This window comes from Macaca fascicularis, chromosome 3 (genome assembly GCF_037993035.2).
Source record: "Macaca fascicularis isolate 582-1 chromosome 3, T2T-MFA8v1.1".
NCBI lineage: Eukaryota > Metazoa > Chordata > Mammalia > Primates > Cercopithecidae > Macaca > Macaca fascicularis.
Genome location: NC_088377.1, coordinates 69,642,903 through 69,662,547, shown reverse-complemented (window position 1 = coordinate 69,662,547; position 19,645 = coordinate 69,642,903).

Sequence of the window (19,645 nt, the reverse complement as noted above, 5' to 3'; positions counted from 1 at the left end):
AAAGAGAAAGAAGCTTTCTGAGAAACTTCTTTGTGTTCTGTGAAATCATCTCACAGAGTTACAGCTTTCTCCTCAAGAAGCCTTTCGAAAGGACAGTTCTTGTGGAATTGACAACGTGATATTTGGAAGCCCACAGAGTGTTATGGTGAAAAAGGAAATATCCTCAGATGAAATCTGGAAAGAAGCTTTCTGAGAAACTGCTCTGTGATGTGTGACTTCCACTCACAGAGTTACATCTGTATTTCGTGGATCTCTTTGCTAGCCTTATTTCTGTGGAATCTGAGAACAGATAATTCGGATCCCATTGAAGACTATAGGGCCAAAGGAAATATCCTCCGATTACAAAGAGAAAGAAGCTTTTTGAGAAACTTCTTTGTGTTCTGTGAAATCATCTCACAGAGTTACAGCTTTCCACTCAAAAAGCCTTTCGCTAAGAGTTCTTGTGTAATTGGCAAAGTGATATTTGGAGCCCATAGAGGGCTACGGAGAAAAAGGAAATATCCTCAGGTGAAATCTGGAAAGAAGCATTCTGAGAAACTGCTTAGTGTTCTGTGAATTTATCTCAAAGTGTTACATCTGTATTTCCTAGATCTCTTTGCTAGCCTTATTTCTGTGGAATCTGAGAACAGATATTTCGGATCCCTTTGAAGACTATAGGGCCAAAGGAAATATCCTCCGATAACAAAGAGAAAGAAGCTTTCTGAGAAACTTCTTTGTGTTCTGTGAAATCATCTCACGGAGTTACAGCTTTCCCCGCAAGAAGCCTTTCACTAAGACAGTTCTTGTGGAATTGGCAAAGTGATATTTTGAAGCCCATAGAGGGCTATGGTGAAAAAGAAAATATCCTCAGATGAAATCTGGAAAGAAGCTTTCTGAGAAACTGCAATGTGATGTGTGACTTCCACTAACAGAGTTACATCTGTACTTCGTGGATCTCTTTGCTAGCCTTATTTCTGTGGAATGTGAGAACAGATATTTCGGATCCCTTTGAAGACTATAGGGCCAAAGGAAATATACTCGGATAACAAGAGAAAGAATGTTTCTGAGAAACTTCTTTGGGTTCTGGGAAATCATCTCACAGAGTTACAGCTTTACCCTCAGGAAGCCTTTCGCTAAGACAGTTCTTGTGAAATTGGCAACGTGATATTTGGAAGCCCATAGAGGGCTATGGTGAAAAAGAAAATATCCTCAGATGAAATCTGGAAAGAAGCTTTCTGAGAAACTGATCTGTGATGAGTGACTTCCACTCACAGAGTTACATCTGTATTTCGTGGATCTCTTTGCTAGCCTTATTTCTGTGGAATCTGAGAACAGATATTTCGGATCCCTTTGAAGACTATAGGGCCAAAGGAAATATGCTCCGATAACAAAGAGAAAGAATCTTTCTGAGAAACTTCTTTGTGTTCTGTGAAATCATCTCACAGAGTTACAGCTTTCGCCTCAAGAAGCCTTTCGCTAAGACAGTTCTTGTGGAATTGGCAAAGTGATATTTGGAACCCCTAGAGTGTTAAGGTGAAAGAGAAAATATCCTAAGATGAAATCTGGAAGGAAGTTTTCTGAGAAACTGTTTAGTGTTCTGTCAATTCATCTCAAAGAGTTACATCTGTATTTCGTGCATCTCTTTGCTAGCCTTATTTCTGTGGAATCTGAGAACAGATACTTCGGATCCCTTTGAAGACTATAGGGCCAAAGGAAATATCCTCCGATAACAAAGAGAAAGAAGCTTTCTGAGAAACTTCTTTGTGTTCTAGGAAATCATCTTTCAGAGTTACAGCTTTCCCCTCAAGAAGCCTTTCGAGAAGACAGTTCTTGTGGATTTGGCAAAGTGATATTTGGAAGCCCACAGTGGGCTAAGGTGAAAAAGGAAATATCCTCAGATGAAATCTGGAAAGAAGCTTTCTGAGAAATTGTTTAGTGTTCTGTCAATTCATCTCAAAGAGTTACATCTGTATTTCTTGGATCTCTTTGCTAGCCTTATTTCTGTGGAATCTGAGAACAGATACTTCGGATCCCTTTGAAGACTATAGGGCCAAAGGAAATATCCTCCGATAACAAAGAGAAAGAAGCTTTCTGAGAAACTTCTTTGTGTTCTGTGAAATCATCTCACAGAGTTACAGCTTTCCCCTCAAGAAGCCTTTCGATAGGACAGTTCTTGTGGAATTGGCAACGTGATATTTGGAAGCCCATAGAGTGTTATGGTGAAAAAGGAAATATCCTCAGATGAAATCTGGAAAGAAGCTTTCTGAGAAACTGCTCTGTGATGTGTGACTTCCACTCACAGAGTTACATCTGTATTTCGTGGATCTCTTTGCTAGCCTTATTTCTGTGGAATCTGAGAACAGATAATTCGGATCCCATTGAAGACTATGGGGCCAAAGGAAATATCCTCCGATTACAAAGAGAAAGAAGCTTTTTGAGAAACTTCTTTGTGTTCTGTGAAATCATCTCACAGAGTTACAGCTTTCCACTCAAAAAGCCTTTCGCTAAGAGTTCTTGTGGAATTGGCAAAGTGATATTTGGAAGCCCATAGAGGGCTATGGAGAAAAAGGAAATATCCTCAGGTGAAATCTGGAAAGAAGCATTCTGAGAAACTGCTTAATGTTCTGTGATTTTATCTCAAAGTGTTACATCTGTATTTCCTAGATCTCTTTGCTAGCCTTATTTCTGTGGAATCTGAGAACAGATATTTCGGATCCCTTTGAAGACTATAGGGCCAAAGGAAATATCCTCCGATAACAAAGAGAAAGAAGCTTTCTGAGAAACTTCTTTGTGTTCTGTGAAATCATCTCACGGAGTTACAGTTTTCCCCGCAAGAAGCCTTTCACTAAGACAGTTCTTGTGGAATTGGCAAAGTGATATTTTGAAGCCCATAGAGGGCTATGGTGAAAAAGAAAATATCCTCAGATGAAATCTGGAAAGAAGCTTTCTGAGAAACTGCAATGTGATGTGTGACTTCCACTAACAGAGTTACATCTGTACTTCGTGGATCTCTTTGCTAGCCTTATTTCTGTGGAATGTGAGAACAGATATTTCGGATCCCTTTGAAGACTATAGGGCCAAAGGAAATATACTCGGATAACAAGAGAAAGAATGTTTCTGAGAAACTTCTTTGGGTTCTGGGAAATCATCTCACAGAGTTACAGCTTTACCCTCAGGAAGCCTTTCGCTAAGACAGTTCTTGTGAAATTGGCAACGTGATATTTGGAAGCCCATAGAGGGCTATGGTGAAAAAGAAAATATCCTCAGATGAAATCTGGAAAGAAGCTTTCTGAGAAACTGATCTGTGATGTGTGACTTCCACTCACAGAGTTACATCTGTATTTCGTGGATCTCTTTGCTAGCCTTATTTCTGTGGAATCTGAGAACAGATATTTCGGATCCCTTTGAAGACTATAGGGCCAAAGGAAATATGCTCCGATAACAAAGAGAAAGAAGCTTTCTGAGAAACTTCTTTGTGTTCTGTGAAATCATCTCACAGAGTTACAGCTTTCGCCTCAAGAAGCCTTTCGCTAAGACAGTTCTTGTGGAATTGGCAAAGTGATATTTGGAACCCCTAGAGTGTTAAGGTGAAAGAGAAAATATCCTAAGATGAAATCTGTAAGGAAGATTTCTGAGAAACTGTTTAGTGTTCTGTCAATTCATCTCAAAGAGTTACATCTGTATTTCGTGCATCTCTTTGCTAGCCTTATTTCTGTGGAATCTGAGAACAGATACTTCGGATCCCTTTGAAGACTATAGGGCCAAAGGAAATATCCTCCGATAACAAAGAGAAAGAAGCTTTCTGAGAAACTTCTTTGTGTTCTAGGAAATCATCTTACAGAGTTACAGCTTTCCCCTCAAGAAGCCTTTCGATAAGACAGTTCTTGTGGATTTGGCAAAGTGATATTTGGAAGCCCACAGTGGGCTAATGTGAAAAAGGAAATATCCTCAGATGAAATCTGGAAAGAAGCTTTCTGAGAAATTGTTTAGTGTTCTGTCAATTCATCTCAAAGAGTTACATCTGTATTTCTTGGATCTCTTTGCTAGCCTTATTTCTGTGGAATCTGAGAACAGATACTTCGGATCCCTTTGAAGTCTATAGGGCCAATGGAAATATCCTCCGATAACAAAGAGAAAGAAGCTTTCTGAGAAACTTCTCTGTGTTCTGTGAAATCATCTCGCAGAGTTACAGATTTCCCCTCAAGAAGCCTTTCCCCAAGACAGTTCTTGTGGAATTGGCAAAGTGATATTTGGAAGCTCATAGAGGGCTATGGTGAAAAAGGAAATAACCTCAGATATAATCTGGAAAGAAGCTTTCTGAGAAACTGCTATGTGATGTGTGACTTCCACTCACAGTGTTACATCTGCATTTCGTGGATCTCTTTGCTAGCCTTATTTCTGTGGAATCTGAGAACAGATATTTCGGATCCTTTTGAAGACTATAGGGCCAAAGGAAATATCCTCCGATAACAAAGAGAAAGAAGCTTTCTGAGAAACTTCTTTGTGTTCTGTGAAATCATCTCACAGAGTTACAGCTTTCCCCTCAAGAAGCCTTTCGATAGGACAGTTCTTGTGGAATTGGCAACGTGATATTTGGAAGCCCATAGAGTGTTATGGTGAAAAAGGAAATATCCTCAGATGAAATCTGGAAAGAAGTTTTCTGAGAAACTGCTCTGTGATGTGTGACTTCCACTCACAGAGTTACATCTGTATTTCGTGGATCTCTTTGCTAGCCTTATTTCTGTGGAATCTGAGAACAGATAATTCGGATCCCTTTGAAGACTATAGGGCCAAAGGAAATATCCTCTGATTACAAAGAGAAAGAAGCTTTCTGAGAAACTTCTTTGTGTTCTGTGAAATCATCTCACAGAGTTACACTTTTCACTCAAATAGCCTTTCGCTAAGAGTTCTTGTGGAATTGGCAAAGTGATATTTGGAAGCCCATAGAGGGCTATGGAGAAAAAGGAAATATCCTCAGGTGAAATCTGGAAAGAAGCATTCTGAGAAACTGCTTAGTGTTCTGTGAATTTATCTCAAAGTGTTACATCTGTATTTCCTAGATCTCTTTGCTAGCCTTATTTCTGTGGAATCTGAGAACAGATATTTCGGATCCCTTTGAAGACTATAGGGCCAAAGGAAATATCCTCCGATAACAAAGAGAAAGAAGCTTTCTGAGAAACTTCTTTGTGTTCTGTGAAATCATCTCACGGAGTTACAGCTTTCCCCGCAAGAAGCCTTTCACTAAGACAGTTCTTGTGGAATTGGAAAAGTGATATTTTGAAGCCCATAGAGGGCTATGGTGAAAAAGAAAATATCCTCAGATGAAATCTGGAAAGAAGCTTTCTGAGAAACTGCTATGTGATGTGTGACTTCCACTCACAGTGTTACATCTGCATTTCGTGGATCTCTTTGCTAGCCTTATTTCTGTGGAATCTGAGAACAGATATTTCGGATCCTTTTGAAGACTATAGGGCCAAAGGAAATATCCTCCGATAACAAAGAGAAAGAAGCTTTCTGAGAACCTTCTTTGTTTTCTGCGAAATCATCTCACAGAGTTACAGCTTTTCCCTCAAGAAGCATTTCACTAAGAGTTCTTTTGGAATTGGCAAAGTGATATTTGGATGCCCATAGAGGGCTATGGTGAAAAAGGAAATATCCTAAGATGAAATCTGGAAAGAAGCTTTCTGAGAAACTGCTTAGTGTTCTGTTAATTCGTCTCACAGAGTTACATCTGTATTTCCTGGATCTCTTTGATAGCCTTATTTCTGTGGAATCTGAGAACAGATATTTCGGATCCTTTTGAAGACTATAGGGCCTAAAGAAATATCCTCCGTTAACAAAGAGAAAGAAGCTTTCTGAGAAACTTCTTTGTGTTCTGTGAAATCATGTCACAGAGTTACAGCTTTCCCCTCAAGAAGACTTTCGCTACGACTGATCTTGTGGAACTGGCAAAGAGATATTTGGAAGCCCATAGAGGGCTATGGTTAAAAAGAAAATATCCTAAGATGTAATCTGGGAAGAAACTTTCTGAGAAACTGCTCTGTGATGTGTGACTTCCACTCAAAGAGTTACATCTGTATTTCGTGGACCTCTTTGCTAGCCTTATTTCTGTGGAATCTGAGAACAGATATTTCGGATCCCTTTGAAGACTCTAGGGCCAAAGGGAATATCCTCTGATAACAAAGAGAAAGAAGCTTTCTGTGAAACTTCTTTGTGTTCTGTGAAATCATCTCACAGAGTTACAACTTTCCCTTCAAGAAGCCTTTCGCTAAGACATTTCTTGTGGAATTGGCAAAGTGATATTTGGAAGCCCATAGAGGGCTATGGTGAAAAAGGAAATATCCTCAGATGAAATCTGGGAAGTAGCTTTCTGAGAAACTGCTCTGTGATGTGTGACTTCCACTCAAAGAGTTACATCTGTATTTCATGCATCTCTTTGCTAGCCTTATTTCTGTGGAATGTGAGAACAGATATTTCGGATCCCTTTGAAGACTATAGGGCCAAAGGAAATATCCTCCGATAACAAGAGAAAGAAGGTTTCTGAGAAACTTCTTTGTGTTCTGGGAAATCGTCTCACAGAGATACAGCTTTACCCTCAGGAATCCTTTCGCTAAGACAGTTTTTGTGAAATTGGCTACGTGATATTTGGAAGCCCATAGAGGGCTATGGTGAAAAAGAAAATATCCTCAGATGAAATCTGGAAAGAAGCTTTCTGAGAAACTGATCTGTGATGTGTGACTTCCACTCACAGAGGTACATCTGTATTTCGTGGATCTCTTTGCTAGCCTTATTTCTGTGGAATCTGAGAACAGATATTTCGGATCCCTTTGAAGACTATAGGGCCTAAGGAAATATCCTCCGATAACAAAGAGAAAGAAGCTTTCTGAGAAACTTCTTTGTGTTCTGTGAAATCATCTCACTGAGTTACAGCTTTCCCCTCAAGAAGCCTATCCCCAATACAGTTCTTGTGGAATTGGCAAAGTGATATTTGGAAGCCCATTGAGGGCTATGATGAAAAAGGAAATATCCTCAGATGAAATCTGGAAAGAAGATTTCTGAGAAACTGCTTAGTGTTCTGTTAATTCATCTCACAGAGTTACATCTGTATTTCGTGGATCTCATTGCCAGACTTATTTCTGTGGAATCTGAGAACAGATATTTCGGATCCCTTTGAAGACTATAGGGCCAAAGGAAATATCCTCCGATAACAAAGAGAAAGAAGCTTTCTGAGAAACTTCTTTGTGTTCTGTGAAATCATCTCACAGAGTTACAGCTTTCCCCTCAAGAAGCCTTTCGATAGCACAGTTCTTGTGGAATTGGCAACGTGATATTTGGAAGCCCATAGAGTGTTATGGTGAAAAAGAAAATATCCTCAGATGAAATCTGGAAAGAAGCTTTCTGAGAAATTGCTCTGTGATGTGTGACTTCCACTCACAGAGTTACATCTGTATTTCGTGGATCTCTTTGCTAGCCTTATTTCTGTGGAATCTGAGAACAGATATTTCGGATCCCTTTGAAGACTATAGGGCCAAAGGAAATATCCTCCGATAACAAAGAGAAAGAAGCTTTCTGAGAAACTTCTTTGTGTTCGACGAAATCATCTCACAGAGTTAGAGCTTTCCCCTCAAGAAGCCTTTCTCTAAGAGTTCTTGTGGAATTGGCAAAGTATTATTTGGATGCCCATAGAGGGCTGTGGTGAAAAAGGAAATATCCTAAGATGAAATCTGGAAAGAAGCTTTCTGAGAAACTGCTTAGTGTTCTGTTAATTCATCTCACAGAGTTACATCTGTATTTCGTGGATCTCTTTGCTAGCCTTATTTCTGTAGAATCTGAGAACAGATATTTCGGATCCTTTTGAAGACTATAGGGCCAAAAGAAATATCCTCCGTTAACAAAGAGAAAGAAGATTTCTGAGAAACTTCTTTCTGTTCTGTGAAATCATGTCACAGAGATACAGCTTTCCCCTCAAGAAGCCTTTCGCTAAGACAGATCTTGTGGAACTGGCAAAGAGATATTTGGAAGCCCATAGAGGGCTATGGTTAAAAAGGAAATATCCTAAGATGTAATCTGGGAAGAAGCTTTCTGAGAAACTGCTCTGTGATGTGTGACTTCCACTCACAGAGTTACATCTGTATTTCGTGGATCTCTTTGCCAGCCTTATTTCTGTGGAATCTGAGAACAGATATTTCGAATCCCTTTGAAGAGTACAGAGAAAAGGAAGTATCCTCCGATAACAAAGAGAAAGAAGCTTTCTTAGAAACTTCTTTGTGTTCTGTGAAATCATTTCACAGAGTTACAGCTTTCCCCTCAAGAGGCCTTTCGCTAACACAGTTCTTGTGGAATAGGCAAAGTGATATTTCGAAGCCCATAGAGGACTATGGTGAAAAAGGAAATATCCTCAGATGAAATCTGAAAAGAAGATTTCTGAGAAACTGCTCTGTGATATGTGACTTACACTGACAGAGTTACATTTGTATTTCGTGGATCTCTTTGCTAGCCTTCTTTCTGTGGAATCTGAGAACAGATATTTCGGATCCCTTTGAAGACTCTAGGGCCAAAGGGAATATCCTCTGATAACAAAGAGAAAGAAGCTTTCTGTGAAACTTCTTTGTGTTCTGTGAAATCATCTCACAGATTTACAACTTTCCCCTCAAGAAGCCTTTCGCTAAGACATTTCTTGTGGAATTGGCAAAGTGATATTTGGAAGCCCATAGAGGGCTATGGTGAAAAAGGAAATATCCTCTGATGAAATCTGGGAAGAAGCTTTCTGAGAAACTGCTCTGTGATGTGTGACTTCCACTCAAAGAGTTACATCTGTATTTCACGGATCTCTTTGCTAGCCTTATTTCTGTGGAATGTGAGAACAGATATTTCGGATCCCTTTGAAGACTATAGGGCCAAAGGAAATATCCTCCGATAACAAGAGAAAGAAGGTTTCTGAGAAACTTCTTTGTGTTCTGTGAAATCATCTCACAGAGATACAGCTTTACCCTCAGGAATCCTTTCGCTAAGACAGTTCTTGTGAAATTGGCAACGTGATATTTGGAAGCCCATAGAGTGCTATGGTGAAAAAGAAAATATCCTCAGATGAAATCTGGAAAGAAGCTTTCTGAGAAACTGATCTGTGATGTGTGACTTCCACTCACAGAGTTACATCTGTATTTCGTGGATCTCTTTGCTAGCCTTATTTCTGTGGAATCTGATAACAGATATTTCGGATCCCTTTGAATACTATAGGGCCAAAGGAAATATCCTCCGATAACAAAGAGAAAGAAGCTTTCTGAGAAACTTCTTTGTGTTCTGTGAAATCATCTCACAGAGTTACAGCTTTCCCCTCAAGAAGCCTTCCGCTAAGACAGTTCTTGTGGAATTGGCAAAGTGGTATTTGAAGCCCATAGAGGGCAATGATGAAAAAGAAAATATCCTCAGATGAAATCTGGAAAGAAGCTTTCTGAGAAACTGCTTAGTGTTCTGTTAATTCATCTCACAGAGTTACAGCTGCATTACGTGGATCTCTTTGGTAGCCTTTTTTCTGTGGAATCTGAGAACAGATATTTCGGATCCCTTTGAAGACTATAGGGCCAAAGGAAGTATCCTCCGATAACAAAGAGAAAGAACCTTTCTGAGAAACTTCTTTGTGTTCTGCGAAACCATCTCACAGAGTTACAGCTTTCCCCTCAAGAAGCCTTTCGCTAAGAGTTCTTGTGGAATTGGCAACGTGATATTTGGAAGCCCATAGAGTGTTATGGTGAAAAAGAAAATATCCTAAGATGAAATCTGGAATGAAGCTTTCTGAGAAACTGCTTAGTGTTCTGTTAATTCATCTCACAGAGTTACATCTGCATTTCGTGGATCTCTTTGCTAGCCTTATTTCTGTGGAATCTGAGAACAAATATTTCGGATCCCTTTGAAGACTATAGGGCCAAAGGAAATATCCTCCGATAACAGAGAGAAAGAAGCTTTCTGAGAAACTTCTTTGTGTTCTGGGAAATCATCTCACAGTGTTACAACTTTCCCCTCAAGAAGCCTTTCGTTAAGACAGTTCTTGTGGAATTGGCAAAGTGATATTTGGAAGCCCTTAGAGGACTATGGTGAAAAAGGAAATATCCTCAGATGAAATCTGGAAAGAAGACTTCTGAGAAACTGCTCTGTGATATGTGACTTCCACTCACAGAGTTACATCTGTATATCGTGGATCTCTTTGCTAGCCTTCTTTCTGTGGAATCTGAGAACAGATATTTCGATTCCGTTTGAAGACTCTAGGGCCAAAGGGAATATCCTCTGATAACAAAGAGAAAGAAGCTTTCTGTGAAACTTCTTTGTGTTCTCTGAAATCATCTCACAGAGTTACAACTTTCCCCTCAAGAAGCCTTTCGCTAAGACATTTCTTGTGGAATTGGCAAAGTGATATTTGGAAGCCCATAGAGGGCTATGGTGATAAAGGAAATATCCTCAGATGAAATCCTGGAAGAAGCTTTCTGAGAAACTGCTCTGTGATGTGTGACTTCCACTCAAAGAGTTACATCTTTATTTCATGGATCTCTTTGCTAGCCTTATTTCTGTGGAATGTGAGAACAGATATTTCGGATCCCTTTGAAGACTATAGGGCCAAAGGAAATGTACTCGGATAACAAGAGAAAGAATGTTTCTGAGAAACTTCTTTGGGTTCTGGGAAATCATCTCACAGAGTTACAGCTTTACCTCCAGGAAGCCTTTCGCTAAGACAGTTCTTGTGAAATTGGCAACGTGATATTTGGAAGCCCATAGAGGGCTATGGTGAAAAAGAAAATATCCTCAGATGAAATCTGGAAAGAAGCTTTCTGAGAAACTGATCTGTGATGTGTGACTTCCACTCACAGAGTTACATCTGTATTTCGTGGATCTCTTTGCTAGCCTTGTTTCTGTGGAATCTGAGAACAGATATTTCGGATCCCTTTGAAGACTATAGGGCCAAAGGAAATATGCTCCGATAACAAAGAGAAAGAAGCTTTCTGAGAAACTTCTTTGTGTTCTTTGAAATCATCTCACAGAGTTACAGCTTTCGCCTCAAGAAGCCTTTCGCTAAGACAGTTCTTGTGGAATTGGCAAAGTGATATTTGGAACCCCTAGAGTGTTAAGGTGAAAGAGAAAATATCCTAAGATGAAATCTGGAAAGAAGTTTTCTGAGAAACTGTTTAGTGTTCTGTCAATTCATCTCAAAGAGTTACATCTGTATTTCGTGCATCTCTTTGCTAGCCTTATTTCTGTGGAATCTGAGAACAGATACTTCGGATCCCTTTGAAGACTATAGGGCCTAAGGAAATATCCTCCGATAACAAAGAGAAAGAAGCTTTCTGAGAAACTTCTTTGTGTTCTAGGAAATCATCTCACAGAGTTACAGCTTTCCCCTCAAGAAGCCTTTCGATAAGACAGTTCTTGTGGATTTGGCAAAGTGATATTTGGAAGCCCACAGTGGGCTAAGGTGAAAAAGGAAATATCCTCAGATGAAATCTGGAAAGAAGCTTTCTGAGAAATTGTTTAGTGTTCTGTCAATTCATCTCAAAGAGTTACATCTGTATTTCTTGGATCTCTTTGCTAGCCTTATTTCTGTGGAATCTGAGAACAGATACTTCGGATCTCTTTGAAGTCTATAGGGCCAATGGAAATATCCTCCGATAACAAAGAGAAAGAAGCTTTCTGAGAAACTTCTTTGTGTTCTGTGAAATCATCTCACGGAGTTACAGCTTTCCCCGCAAGAAGCCTTTCGATAGGACAGTTCTTGTGGAATTGGCAACGTGATATTTGGAAGCCCATAGAGTGTTATGGTGAAAAAGGAAATATCCTCAGATGAAATCTGGAAAGAAGCTTTCTGAGAAACTGCTCTGTGATGTGTGACTTCCACTCACAGAGTTACATCTGTATTTCGTGGATCTCTTTGCTAGCCTTATTTCTGTGGAATCTGAGAACAGATAATTCGGATCCCTTTGAAGACTATAGGGCCAAAGGAAATATCCTCCGATTACAAAGAGAAAGAAGCTTTCTGAGAAACTTCTTTGTGTTCTGTGAAATCATCTCACAGAGTTACAGCTTTCCACTCAAGAAGCCTTCCGTAAGAGTTCTTGTGGAATTGGCAAAGTGATATTTGGAAGCCCATAGAGGGCTATGGAGAAAAAGGAAATATCCTCAGGTGAAATCTGGAAAGAAGCATTCTGAGAAACTGCTTAGTGTTCTGTGAATTTATCTCAAAGTGTTACATCTGTATTTCCTAGATCTCTTTGCTAGCCTTATTTCTGTGGAATCTGAGAACAGATATTTCGGATCCCTTTGAAGACTATAGGGCCAAAGGAAATATCCTCCGATAACAAAGAGAAAGAAACTTTCTGAGAAACTTCTTTGTGTTCTGTGAAATCATCTCACGGAGTTACAGCTTTCCCCGCAAGAAGCCTTTCACTAAGACAGTTCTTGTGGAATTGGCAAAGTGATATTTGGAAGCCCATAGAGGGCTATGGTGAAAAAGAAAATATCCTCAGATGAAATCTGGAAAGAAGCTTTCTGAGAAACTGCTCTGTGATGTGTGACTTCCACTCACAGAGTTACATCTGTACTTCGTGGATCTCTTTGCTAGCCTTATTTCTGTGGTATCTGAGAACAGATATTTCGGATCCCTTTGAAGACTATAGGGCCAAAGGAAATATCCTCCGATAACAAAGAGAAAGAAGCTTTCTGAGAAACTTCTTTGTGTTCTGTGAAATCATTTCACAGTGATAAAGCTTTCCCCTCAAGAGGCCTTTCGCTAAGACAGTTCTTGAGGAATTGGCAAAGTGATATTTGGAAGCCCTTAGGAGGCTACGGTGAAAAAGGAAATATCCTCAGATGAAATCTGGAAAGAAGCTTTCTGAGAAACTGCTCTGTGATGTGTGACTTCCACTCACAGAGTTACATCTGTATTTCGTGGATCTCTTTGCCAGCCTTATTTCTGTGGAATCTGGGAACAGATATTTCGGATCCCTTTGAAGAATATAGGGCCAAAGGAAATATCCTCCGATAACAAAGAGAAAGAAGCTTTCTGAGAAACTTCTTTGTGATCGGCGAAATCATCTCACAGAGTTACAGCTTTCCCCTCAAGAAGCCTTTCTCTAAGAGTTCTTGTGGAATTGACAAAGTGATATTTGGATGCCCATAGAGGGCTATGGTGAAAAAGGAAATATCCTCAGATGAAATCTGGAAAGAAGCTTTCTGAGAAACTGCTTAGTGTTCTGTTAATTCATCTCACAGTGTTACATCTGTATTTCGTGGATCTCTTTGCTAGCCTTATTTCTGTAGAATCTGAGAACAGATATTTCGGATCCTTTTTAAGACTATAGGGCCAAAAGAAATATCCTCCGTTAACAAAGAGAAAGAAGCTTTCTGAGAAACTTCTTTGTGTTCTGTGAAATCATCTCACAGAGTTACAGCTTTCCACTCAAGAAGTCTTTCGCGAAGACAGTTCTTTTGGAATTGGAAAAGTGATATTTGGAAGCCCATAGAGGGCTATGGTGAAAAAGGAAATATCCTCAGATGAAATCTGGAAAGAAGTTTTCTGAGAAACTGATTAGTGTTCTGTTAATTCATCTCACAGCGTTACATCTGTATTTCGTTGATCTATATGCTAGCCTTATTTCTGTGGAATCTGAGAACAGATATTTCGGATCCCTTTGAAGAATACAGGGCCACAGGAAATATCTTCCGATAACAAAGAGAAAGAAGCTTTCTGAGAAACTTCTTTGTGTTCTGTGAAATCATTTCACAGAGTTACAGTTTCCCCTCAAGAGACCTTTCGCAAAAACAGTTCTTGAGGAATTGGCAACGTGATATTTGGAAGCCCTTAGGGGGCTATGGTGAAAAAGGAAATATCCTCAGATGAAATCTGGAAAGAAGCTTTCTGAGAAACTGCTCTGTGATGTGTGACTTCCACTCACACAGTTACATCTGTATTTCGTGGATGTCTTTGCCAGCCTTATTTCTGTGGAATCTGAGAACAGATATTTCGGATCCCTTTGAAGACTATAGGGCCAAAGGAAATATCCTCCGATAACAAAGAGAAAGAAGCTTTCTGAGAAACTTCTTTGTGTTCTGTGAAATCATCTCACAGAGTTACAGCTTTCCACTCAAGAAGTCTTTCGCGAAGACAGTTCTTTTGGAATTGGCAAAGTGATATTTGGAAGCCCATAGAGGGCTATGGTGAAAAAGGAAATATCCTCAGATGAAATCTGGAAAGAAGTTTTCTGAGAAACTGATTAGTGTTCTGTTAATTCATCTCACAGCGTTACATCTGTATTTCGTTGATCTATATGCTAGCCTTATTTCTGTGGAATCTGAGAACAGATATTCCGGATCCCTTTGAAGACTATAGGGCCAAAGGAAATATCCTCCGATAACAAAGAGAAAGAAGCTTTCTGAGAAACTTCTTTGTATTCTGTGAAATCATCTCACGGAGTTACAGCTTTCCCCGCAAGAAGCCTTTCACTAAGACAGTTCTTGTGGAATTGGCAAAGTGATATTTTGAAGCCCATAGAGGGCTATGGTGAAAAAGAAAATATCCTCAGATGAAATCTGGAAAGAAGCTTTCTGAGAAACTGCAATGTGATGTGTGACTTCCACTCACAGAGTTACATCTGTATTTCGTGGATCTCTTTGCTAGCCTTGTTTCTGTGGAATCTGAGAACAGATATTTCGGATCCCTTTGAAGACTATAGGGCCAAAGGAAATATGCTCCGATAACAAAGTGAAAGAAGCTTTCTGAGAAACTTCTTTGTGTTCTGTGAAATCATCTCACAGAGTTACAGCTTTCGCCTCAAGAAGCCTTTCGCTAAGACAGTTCTTGTGGAATTGGCAAAGTGATATTTGGAACCCCTAGAGTGTTAAGGTGAAAGAGAAAATATCCTAAGATGAAATCTGGAAGGAAGTTTTCTGAGAAACTGTTTAGTGTTCTGTCAATTCATCTCAAAGAGTTACATCTGTATTTCGTGCATCTCTTTGCTAGCCTTATTTCTGTGAAATCTGAGAACAGATATTTCGGATCCCTTTGAAGACTATAGGGCCAAAGGAAATATCCTCCGATAACAAAGAGAAAGAAGCTTTCTGAGAAACTTCTTTGTGTTCTAGGAAATCATCTTACAGAGTTACAGCTTTCCCCTCAAGAAGCCTTTCGATAAGACAGTTCTTGTGGATTTGGCAAAGTGATATTTGGAAGCCCACAGTGGGCTAAGGTGAAAAAGGAAATATCCTCAGATGAAATCTGGAAAGAAGCTTCCTGAGAAATTGTTTAGTGTTCTGTCAATTCATCTCAAAGAGTTACATCTATATTTCTTGGATGTCTTTGCTAGCCTTATTTCTGTGGAATCTGAGATCAGATACTTCGGATCTCTTTGAAGTCTATAGGGCCAATGGAAATATCCTCCGATAACAAAGAGAAAGAAGCTTTCTGAGAAACTTCTCTGTGTTCTGTGAAATCATCTCGCAGAGTTACAGCTTTCCCCTCAAGAAACCTTTCCCCAAGACAGTTCTTGTGGAATTGGCAAAGTGATATTTGGAAGCTCATAGAGGGCTATGGTGAAAAAGGAAATAACCTCAGATATAATCTGGAAAGAAGCTTTCTGAGAAACTCCTATGTGATGTGTGACTTCCACTCACAGTGTTACATCTGCATTTCGTGGATCTCTTTGCTAGCCTTATTTCTGTGGAATCTGAGAACAGATATTTCGGATCCTTTTGAAGACTATAGGGTCAAAGGAAATATCCTCCGATAACAAAGAGAAAGAAGCTTTCTGAGAAACTTCTTTGTGTTCTGTGAAATCATCTCACAGAATTACAGCTTTCCCCTCAAGAAGCCTATCGCTAAGACAGTTTTTGTGGAATTGGCATTGTGATATTTGGAAGCCCATAGAGGGCTATGATGAAAAAGGAAATATCCTCAGATGAAATCTGGAAAGAAGATTTCTGAGAAACTGCTTAGTGTTCTGTTAATTCATCTCACAGATTTACATCTGTATTTCGTGGATCTCTTTGCCAGCCTTATTTCTGTGGAATCTGAGAACAGATATTTCGGATCCCTTTGAAGACTATAGGGCCAAAGGAAATATCCTACGATAACAAAGAGAAAGAAGCTTTCTGAGAAACTTCTTTGTGTTCTGTGAAATCATCTCACAGAGTTACAGCTTTCCCCTCAAGAAGCCTTTCGATAGGACAGTTCTTGTGGAATTGGCAACGTGATATTTGGAAGCCCATAGAGTGTTATGGTGAAAAAGGAAATATCCTCATATGAAATCTGGAAAGAAGCTTTCTGAGAAACTGCTCTGTGATGTGTGACTTCCACTCACAGAGTTACATCTGTATTTCGTGGATCTCTTTGCTAGCCTTATTTCTGTGGAATCTGAGAACAGATAATTCGGATCCCTTTGAAGACTATAGGGCCAAAGGAAATATCCTCCGATTACAAAGAGAAAGAAGCTTTCTGAGAAACTTCTTTGTGTTCTGTGAAATCATCTCACAGAGTTACAGCTTTCCACTCAAGAAGCCTTTCGCTAAGAGTTCTTGTGGAATTGGCAAAGTGATATTTGGAAGCCCATAGAGGGCTATGGAGAAAAAGGAAATATCCTCAGGTGAAATCTGGAAAGAAGCATTCTGAGAAACTGCTTAGTGTTCTGTGAATTTATCTCAAAGTGTTACATCTGTATTTCCTAGATCTCTTTGCTAGCCTTATTTCTGTGGAATCTGAGAACAGATATTTCGGGATCCCTTTGAAGACTATAGGGCCAAAGGAAATATCCTACGATAACAAAGAGAAAGAAGCTTTCTGAGAAACTTCTTTGTGTTCTGTGAAATCATCTCACAGAGTTACAGCTTTCCCCTCAAGAAGCCTTTCGATAGGACAGTTCTTGTGGAATTGGCAACGTGATATTTGGAAGCCCTTAGAGTGTTATGGTGAAAAAGAAAATATCCTAACATGAAATCTGGAATGAAGCTTTCTGAGAAACTGCTTAGTGTTCTGTGAATTCATCTCACAGAGTTACATCTGCATTTCGTGGATCTCTTTGCTAGCCTTCTTTCTGTGGAATCTGAGAACAGATATTTCGGATCCCTTTGAAGACTCTAGTGCCAAAGGGAATATCCTCTGATAACAAAGAGAAAGAAGCTTTCTGTGAAACTTCTTTGTGTTCTGTGAAATCATCTCACAGAGTTACAACTTTCCCCTCAAGAAGCCTTTCGCTAAGACATTTCTTTTGGAATTGGCAAAGTGATATTTGGAAGCCCATAGAGGGCTATGGTGAAAAAGGAAATATCCTCAGATGAAATCTGGGAAGAAGCTTTCTGAGAAACTGCTCTGTGATGTGTGACTTCCACTCAATGAGTTACATCTGTATTTCATGGATCTCTTTGCTAGCCTTATTTCTGTGGAATGTGAGAACAGATATTTCGGATCCCTTTGAAGACTATAGGGCCAAAGGAAATATCCTCCGATAACAAGAGAAAGAAGGTTTCTGAGAAACTTCTTTGTGTTCTGGGAAATCGTCTCACAGAGTTACAGCTTTACCCTCAGGAATCCTTTCGCTAAGACAGTTCTTGTGAAATTGGCAACGTGATATTTGGAAGTCCATAGAGGGCTATGGTGAAAAAGAAAATATCCTCAGATGAAATCTGGAAAGAAGCTTTCTGAGAAACGGATCTGTGATGTGTGACTTCCACTCACAGAGTTACATCTGTATTTCGTGGATCTCTTTGCTAGCCTTATTTCTGTGGAATCTGAGAACAGATATTTCGGATCCCTTTGAAGACTATAGGGCCAAAGGAAATATCCTCCGATAACAAAGAGAAAGAAGCTTTCTGAGAAACTTCTTTGTGTTCTGTGAAATCATCTCACAGAGTTACAGCTTTCCCCTCAAGAAGCCTATCCCCAAGACAGTTCTTGTGGAATTGGCAAAGTGATATTTGGAAGCTCATAGTGGGCTATGGTGAAAAAAGAAATATCCTCAGATGAAATCTGGAAAGAAACTTTCTGAGAATCTGCTATGTGATGTGTGACTTCCACTCACAGTGTTACAACTGCATTTCGTGGATCTCTTTGCTAGCCTTATTTCTGTGGAATCTGAGAAGAGATATTTCGCATCCCTTTGAAGACTATAGGGCCAAAGGAAATATCCTCCGATAACAAAGAGAAAGAAGCTTTCTGAGAAACTTCTTTGTGTTCTGTGAAAACATCTCACAGAATTACAGCTTTCCCCTCAAGAAGCCTTTCTCTAAGACAGTTCTTGTGGAATTGGCAATGTGATATTTGGAAGCTCATAGAGGGCTATGATGAAAAAGGAAATATCCTCAGATGAAATCTGGAAAGAAGATTTCTGAGAAACTGCTTAGTGTTCTGTTAATTCATCTCACAGAGTTACATCTGTATTTCGTGGATCTCTTTGCCAGCCCTATTTCTGTGGAATCTGAGAACAGATATTTCGGATCCCTTTGAAGACTATCTGGTCAAAGGAAATATCCTCCGTTAACAAAGAGAAAGAAGCTTTCTGAGAAACTTCTTGGTGTTCTGTGAAATCATCTCACAGAGTTAAAGCTTTCCCCTCAAGAAGCCTTTCGATAGGACAGTTCTTGTGGAATTGGCAACGTGATATTTGGAAGCCCATAGAGTGTTATGGTGAAAAAGAAAATATCCTCAGATGAAATCTGGAAAGAAGCTTTCTGAGAAACTGCTCTGTGATGTGTGACTTCCACTCACAGAGCTACATCTGTATTTCGTGGATCTCTTTGCTAGCCTTATTTCTGTGGAATCTGAGAACAGATATTTCGGATCCCTTTGAAGACTATAGGGCCAAAGGAAATATCCTCCGATAACAAAGAGAAAGAAGCTTTCTGAGAAACTTCTTTGTGTTCTGTGAAATCATCTCACGGAGTTACAGCTTTCCCCGCAAGAAGCCTTTCACTAAGACAGTTCTTGTGGAATTGGCAAAGTGATATTTGGAAGCCCATAGAGGGCTATGGTGAAAAAGAAAATATCCTCAGATGAAATCTGGAAAGAAGCTTTCTGAGAAACTGCTCTGTGATGTGTGACTTCCACTCACAGAGTTACATCTGTACTTCGTGGATCTCTTTGCTAGCCTTATTTCTGTGGTATCTGAGAACAGATATTTCGGATCCCTTTGAAGACTATAGTGCCAAAGGAAATATCCTCCGATAACAAAGAGAAAGAAGCTTTCTGAGAAACTTCTTTGTGTTCTGTGAAATCATTTCACAGTGATAAAGCTTTCCCCTCAAGAGGCCTTTCGCTAAGACAGTTCTTGAGGAATTGGCAAAGTGATATTTGGAAGCCCTTAGGAGGCTACGGTGAAAAAGGAAATATCCTCAGATGAAATCTGGAAAGAAGCTTTCTGAGAAACTGCTCTGTGATGTGTGACTTCCACTCACAGAGTTACATCTGTATTTCGTGGATCTCTTTGCCAGCCTTATTTCTGTGGAATCTGGGAACAGATATTTCGGATCCCTTTGAAGAATATAGGGCCAAAGGAAATATCCTCCGATAACAAAGAGAAAGAAGCTTTCTGAGAAACTTCTTTGTGATCGGCGAAATCATCTCACAGAGTTACAGCTTTCCCCTCAAGAAGCCTTTCTCTAAGAGTTCTTGTGGAATTGACAAAGTGATATTTGGATG